Here is a 6,816-nt window from a genome sequence, read left to right on the forward strand (position 1 = left end):
AGAAGAGTTTTTTGAGCTGGGTGCTGAGGCAGGGTGTGTGGCCATCGCACTTGCCCACCTCACGTGAGAACACTTCTGCACAAGAACCTGCAGTGGAGGGAGGGTGAGCTGAGAGGCAGGGAGAGAACTCCGAAGCAGCATCTGGGCGCCTGGATACAGCCTTACCTGCATGACACCTTGTATGCAGATAAATTCCTATCGGTGTATTTACTTCTCAACCAGCGACTTACTTTGTTTAAGCCAGTTGGAAATGGCTTTCTGGCACCTGGCAAGCTGCTGACTGCAGCAGCTTTGTGAACACAGAGTAGCTGATAGTGACACGTTAAAAACTGGGTTCCTGGGGCACCTGGGTGGCTCAATTGGTTAAGCATCCAACTTCAGCTCAGGTCATGATCTTGAAGTTTGTGAGTTCAAGCCCTGCGTTGGGCTCTGTGCTGATAGCTCAGAGCCTGGAGCCTGTCTTCAGATTCTGTATCTCCCTCCCTGCCCCTCCCCTGCTCACGCTCTGTCTCTCTCTCAAAAATAAATAAACATTTAAAAAACCTGGGTTCCTAACTAAGTCTAGGCTGAGTATCATAAAATAATTATAATCAGGTATATTATGATTCATACTGATTAATAATATAAAAGAAGCTAAGTCCTCCATCCAGAGTCCTAGGAAAGGTCCGAGGCCAAGTCTATCCGTGCCCTCGGGAGAAGTTAATACTAATTAGGAGAGAGACCAGGGAACACTGAGAACGCAGCCTCACTCTCCGTGCCCCAGCACGACTAGGCGCTCGTGCATGCTTTATTTAACCCCTGTGCTTCCGTAGCTCTAGCTGCTGTCACACAGAGACCGAAAAGCTTAATGGGTCAGTAACAACAAAGGTTTATCTCTCACTGACACCCACTTGAGCTAGGCGATCAGGGAGCCCAACTCCTTCAGCCTTGGGGCTCCACCAGCCCAGGGTAGCCTCGGGGTCCTCTGCATCCCGCCGACAGAGGACAACGGGGCTGGGAGAGGGGCACGCCTACTTCTCGGGATCCTTGACACAGACATTCCGCCCATCATGCCCGCTCTTTCACGTGGAGGCACTGAACGCCAAAGAGGCCGGGAAGGGGTTCTGGGGAACAGTGGGGCGTCATCTGCTCTAAGATGAAAACAGGGGCTCCCATGGCTGAGGGGCTGAATCAGATTTGGACTCAGGTGTGTCTGAGCCCGTATCCCCTTACTCAGCCTCTCTCCACGCTGCCTGAATCGGTGCTTGGTAGGAAGCCAAGCTGCTTTTCTTCCTGTGAGGCTAACAGTCCCATAGGGGAAACCTCAAATCCTGGGAGAATAGTGCCAAATGGACTGGAACCACGGAAAAGTGCAGAAGCATGGGGGCCGAGAGACCTCAGAGGGTGAGGTCTGGGGAGTCGGTGCTGCCTGGAGGAGGGCTGGGAGGCATGGTGCCCGGTCGGGGCATCACATAAGCACCCAGCCGGCCCCCTGGCAGGTGCCCGGGGCCGACTCCAGCGATAACTGGGGGTCTCATGTCTTTGAATAATCCCAGAGGGAGAAAACAGGAAGGAGGGCTGGCCCTGGCATTCACGTGAGTGCAGCCCCTTTCCGGGAGCAAACTGGGGGGACGATTGTGTGGGGGTGGTTAGGCCCCCACTGCCCCAGCAAGGTCCCCTCCTCAAATACGTCATTTCAAGGGAGAACATGGAGCTGGCCCCACTCAGACCTTGGAGGCTCTGCTAACGAGCGGGGTGAAAACACCCTAGAGGGTGACACCCTGGGAAATTCCCCGCAGCCATCCAGCTTTCCAGACCCTTCCTCCCCCTCAGGGCCCGCAGTCAGAGCCGTGGGCTCCCAGGTGGAGCCTGAACACGGGGGCCCTGGAGCCCACACCTCAGAGGCAGCGCGGTGTCTGGGGGGCCAGGCCAGGCCTGCTCCCGGCCATCCAAGATCCTGAGGGCTCTGCTCCTCTCTCCAAGGGCACCTGTTGAAAAGGACAACCCCATGGGATTCGAGCCCAAGCGGTCTGCAGGGGCAACGGGAGGGCCTTCCTGTCCCCCCCGAGCCCCGAGTCACACCCAAGAGCAGAGGTCCAGGGAGGGGCAGGACTCGCTGAAGTTCACCAGGTACGTTAACAAGACAGGTGTGTTTGTAACTGGCAAAGTATGCTCGCCCCCCCCTCCCGCCCCCATGGCCGGGTTTCCATGGAACTTTCTATTGACCGGGAGATAAAGCTCCAGTGAGGTCGTGGGTAAATACCCAGCCTTGGAATCAGCGAGCTGGTCTGCGGCACACACCCTCTTTCTTCCATGAAGGAACAGCCCCTTCCTTCTTCGCCAGACAGACCCAGCCCTGCACTGGGTCAGAGGTGCCCCGGCCAACCCGTCTGCTGTGGGCGAGTGTCTCTGAAGACAGGGTCCCATCTTGGTTTTCAACTTTGTGCACTGAAGTCACTGGGGAACTAAAAACGCCCATGAGCAGACCCCGGTCCCGGAGATTTTGATTTAGATGATTTGTGGTGAGGCCCGGGCGCCTCCAAGGTGGGTCAGGGCTGAAACCCGCTGAGCTAAAGCAAGAAGGTCCCAGGGTTCCAGGGGCCCCGTGGCTGTAAATGGGACCGGACACCCAGTGTGTCATGTTTCTGATCTCAGTCGTACAAACACTCCCACCAAGTCACCATGTCTGAACGACCAGCTCCCCGAATTCCTCCCATTTCGCAGTGGGGTCTCGCCACCCCGTCTCCTCACCTGGAGGGCACTGGTAGGCCCTCTCCCTATGGGCACATAACAGCCAAAAAGGAAAACTTCCTGGCTGCTAAACAAAAAAGTCGCAAAGCCTCTGCCCTAAAGCCGAGACCCCATTCAAAACAACAGGGAGACAGAAAGGAAAAGCTTTTCTGACCGCGGAGGATGAGGGGCTAAACCTCAGCCACGAGTCATTCAGTGCAGACACAGAAAGAGCTCCGCTGAAGAGCAGAATGAGGGCTGAGCATAGCCAGTAACACCACCGGGTGAGTGCCGCTGAGATCACGGGGGGCAAGTTAAGGTGAGGTTAAGGAAAGAACCTCAGGAGACAAAACAACTACATTCTGGAAGATTCCAGGAATGCTTCTAGACTCTCAGGCTAGCAGAGGTCACGGGAGCACATTCCAAGCTTACAGGATCTGTGTCTTTAGCTACCCTACCTCCTCCACACTCAGGTGAATGGGTCTTAACAGGCTTCCGTTGATGAAGACTGGTGACCTTGACTGGATCTCACAGTTGGGAGGGAGCGATGGAATCTGATGGAGGGCACGGGGCTGTAAGGGGCTGACGTCTATCTCTCCTGGAGCCAGGAAAAAGCCACTCAGGAGCTGGTTCTGCCTGGACGAGGTCATTGGAATGCTTGACCAGAGGTCCTGCTCCAACCCCACGGAAGCGGAGTTTCCGGTGGCCTGCGACAAAGGAAGGACAATGTTTACGGGTTGAGGTCTTTCCTGAAGCCAAGTGCGTCCGCTGTGAAGTTCTGACCTTTGTGCTGAGATGTGTAACCACGTCCTTTCTTCTACGAGATGATGGCAGGACGGATGGCAGTCGCTGGTCTTTGTGAATGCCCCTCCCCTTCTTATAATGGGAAATGGGTGACTCTCTGTGGGTCCCATCTGGCCAGGAAAGAGGCTGTCGGTCTGGGAGTTATAGAGTCTGGAAATGATGGGTGTGGTTCAACTCTCTCACTTACAGACGGATGACTGAGGGGCAGAGGAGAGCGAGGAGCTTGCCCAAGGTCATATGGAGAACCCCTCACAATGTGAACTTGGGGTTCAAGAATGTATGGCCTCCTACAGTCAGTTCACCCGAGAGGCCCTGGGTGCCATGGGCACCGTATCCATTTCAGCAGGCTTCTGTGACAAATCACCATAACCGTAGTGGCTTAAAACAACGTAACTATTTTGGTGGAGTAGCCCCCTGCAGAAGTGGGTTCCTTCTAGAGGCTCTAGGGGAGAATCCATTTCCTTGCCTTTCCACCTTTTCGTGTTGGCCCTGGCTCCTGGCTCATGCCCTGTGTCACTCTGAACTCTGATTCTGTCCTCAGACTCTGAGCCGCCTGCTCCTCTCTTATTTCTACGGATCATTGTGATTACTTTGGACCCACCTGGTAAATCCTGGCTAGCCTTCCACGCTCAGGACCCTTAATTTAATCACACCTGCAAAATCCCTCACACCAAGTCAGATAACATCTTCACAGGTTTTAAGGATTTTGACATGGGCATTGTCGGGGGTGTTATGGGTTGAACTGTGTCTCCCAAAAACATATATTAATTCTATACTAATAGTTGGAGACTTCAGTATCCCACTCTCCTAAAAGATAGAAGAACCAGACAGAAAATAAATAGCTAGAGAACTTGAACGGCAGCACAATAAACTAAGTAGATCTAACGGACATCACAGAGTGCTGTGCCCAGCAATAGACCTGCCGTTCTTCTCAAGGACCCAAGGGACATTCTCCAAAGTGGGCTGTATACCAGACTGCAAGTGAGGTCCCAACAGACTTAAAAAGATAAGAACCGTACAAAGTGTCTCCTCCAACCCCAACAGGATGAAGTTAGAAATCAAGAACGGCAGGAAAACTGGAAAATTCACAAATTTGTGGAGATTAACCAACACAGTCTTAAACTACCAATGAGTCAAAGAATAAATAATAAGGGAAATAAGAAAATGCTTAGAGACAAGAGAACATGAAAATGCAACACTTGTGGGAAGCAACAAAAGTAGTACTCTAGGGAGTATCTATTGCTGTAAACGCTGACCTTAAATAAATAAAATCTCGGGCACCTGGGTGGCAGAGTTGGTTAAGCATCCAACTTTGGCACAGGTCATGATCCCACGTTTTGTGAGTTTGAGGCCCGTGTCGGGCTCTGTGCTGACAACTCAGAGCCTGGAGCCTGCTTCGGATTCTGTGTCTCCCTCTCGCTCTGCCCTTCCCCCTCTGTCTATCTTTCTCTCTCAGAAATAAATAAACATTAAAAAAAAAAAAAAGAAAATCCTGGGGCGCCTGGGTGGCTCAGTCAGTTGAGCATCCGACTTCAGCTCAGGTCATGATCTCACTGTTGGTGGATTCAAGCTCCATGTCGGGCTCTGTGCTGGCATCGAGGAGCCCTACTTGGGATTCTTTCTCTTACCCTCTCTCTCTGCCCCTCCTCGACTCACAATTTCTCTCTCTCTCTCTCAAAATAATTAAGCAAATAACTTTAAAACTAAATTTTTTTTAATATTTTAAAATGTTTTTATTTATTTTTGAGACAGAGAGAGACAGAGCATGAGCAGGGGAGGGGCAGAGAGAGAGGGAGACACAGAATCCGAAGCAGGCTCCAGGCTCTGAGCTGTCAGCACAGAGCCTGACTCAGGACTTGAACTCACAAGCTGTGAGATCATGACCTGAGCCGAAGTCAGACATTCAACTGACTGAGCCACCCAGGTGCTCCAATAAAAAAAAATTTTTTTAAGAAATAAAAGAGGGTATGAGCAATGGTAAAGGAAACAACCTAGATGTGATTCCTTGAAACGCGGAACCTACCAACACAGAATCACAAAGAAAGAAAATCTGAGTAGATCTTATAACTAGTAAGGAGATGGAATCAGTAATCAGAATCTTCTGACAAAAAAAAATCCCTGGATCTAATGCCTTCCTTGATAAATCCTAGCAAATATTTAAAGAATAATGAATGCCAATCCTTCCCAAAAAATTGAAGAGGAGGGACGCCACTCTGTGAGGCTAGCATTGCCCTGATGCCAAAGTCAAAGACATTGCAAGAAAACATATTCCTCGTGACCACTGATGCGAAAAAGCCTCGACAAAATACTAGCAAACTAAACCTAGCATGGCCAAATGGGATTTCTTCCTGGAATGCAAGGTTGGCTTGACATACAAAACTGACTAGTATGATACACCGCGAAAGCAGAATGAAGGGGGGACCACATGACTTCTCAGCCGATGCGGAAAAAGCATTTGATAAAATTCCACACCCTTTCATGGTAAAAACACTCAGTGGACGAGGAATAGAAGGAAAATACTTCAGCATAATAAAAGCCACAAGTACCACATCAATGGTGGAGGACAGAAAGCTTTCTCTCCAGTCCCAGGAACGAGGCAAGGATGCCTGCTTCCAGCACATTTGTGTGACACAGTGCAGGAACTTCTATCCAGCAAAATTAGGCAAGAGAAAGAAACAAAAGGCATCCAAATTGGAAAGGAAGAAGTGAAATTATCTCTGTTTGCAGATGATATGATCTTATATGTAGAAAACTCTAGGGGGCGCCTGGGCGGCTCAGTCAGCGAAGTGCCCGACTTCGGCTCAGGTCGTGATCTCACAGTTCATGGGATCGAGCCCCACGTTGGCTCTGTGCTGTCATCACGGAGCCTGCTTCGGATCCTCTGTCTCCCTCTCACTCTGCACCTCCCCCACTCATGCTCTCTTCCTCGCTCTCTAAAAAAATAATAAATATAAAAAAAGAAAACCCTAAAGACAAAACACACGCAAAAAAACTATTAGAATTAATAAATGAATTTGGCAATTAGCAGGACACAAAATCAACACATAAAAACAGGTGTGTCTCTATATTCTAACAATGACCAATCCAGAAAGGAAATTTAAAAACCAATTAAAGGGGCGCCAGGGTGGCTCAGTCATTTCAGTGTCCAACTTTGCCTCAGGTTGTGGTCTTGCGGTTTGTGAGTTCAAGCCCTGCGTCGGGCTCTGTGCTAACAGCTCAGAGCCTGGAGCCTGCTTCAAATTCTGTGTCTCCCTCTCTTTCTGCTCCTCCTCTGCTCATGCTCTGTCTCTTTCAAAAATGAGA

General features: G+C 50.5%; 1 long non-coding RNA gene across 1 annotated transcript in view; it reads right to left on the reverse strand.

Moving 5' to 3' along the window:
- Window positions 1-764: 764 nt before the first annotated feature.
- LOC115289208 overlaps window positions 765-6,816 on the reverse strand; it is an 8,976-nt gene continuing 2,924 nt past the window's right edge. Inside the window, exons 2-3 of the long non-coding RNA XR_003907469.1 lie at window positions 3,168-3,416; window positions 765-1,967 (exon numbers count right to left, since the gene is read on the reverse strand). This is a non-coding gene — a long non-coding RNA (uncharacterized LOC115289208). The remainder of the gene's footprint in view (window positions 1,968-3,167; window positions 3,417-6,816) is intronic.

Source organism: Suricata suricatta, chromosome 4, assembly GCF_006229205.1.
Source record: "Suricata suricatta isolate VVHF042 chromosome 4, meerkat_22Aug2017_6uvM2_HiC, whole genome shotgun sequence".
Classification (NCBI taxonomy): domain Eukaryota; kingdom Metazoa; phylum Chordata; class Mammalia; order Carnivora; family Herpestidae; genus Suricata; species Suricata suricatta.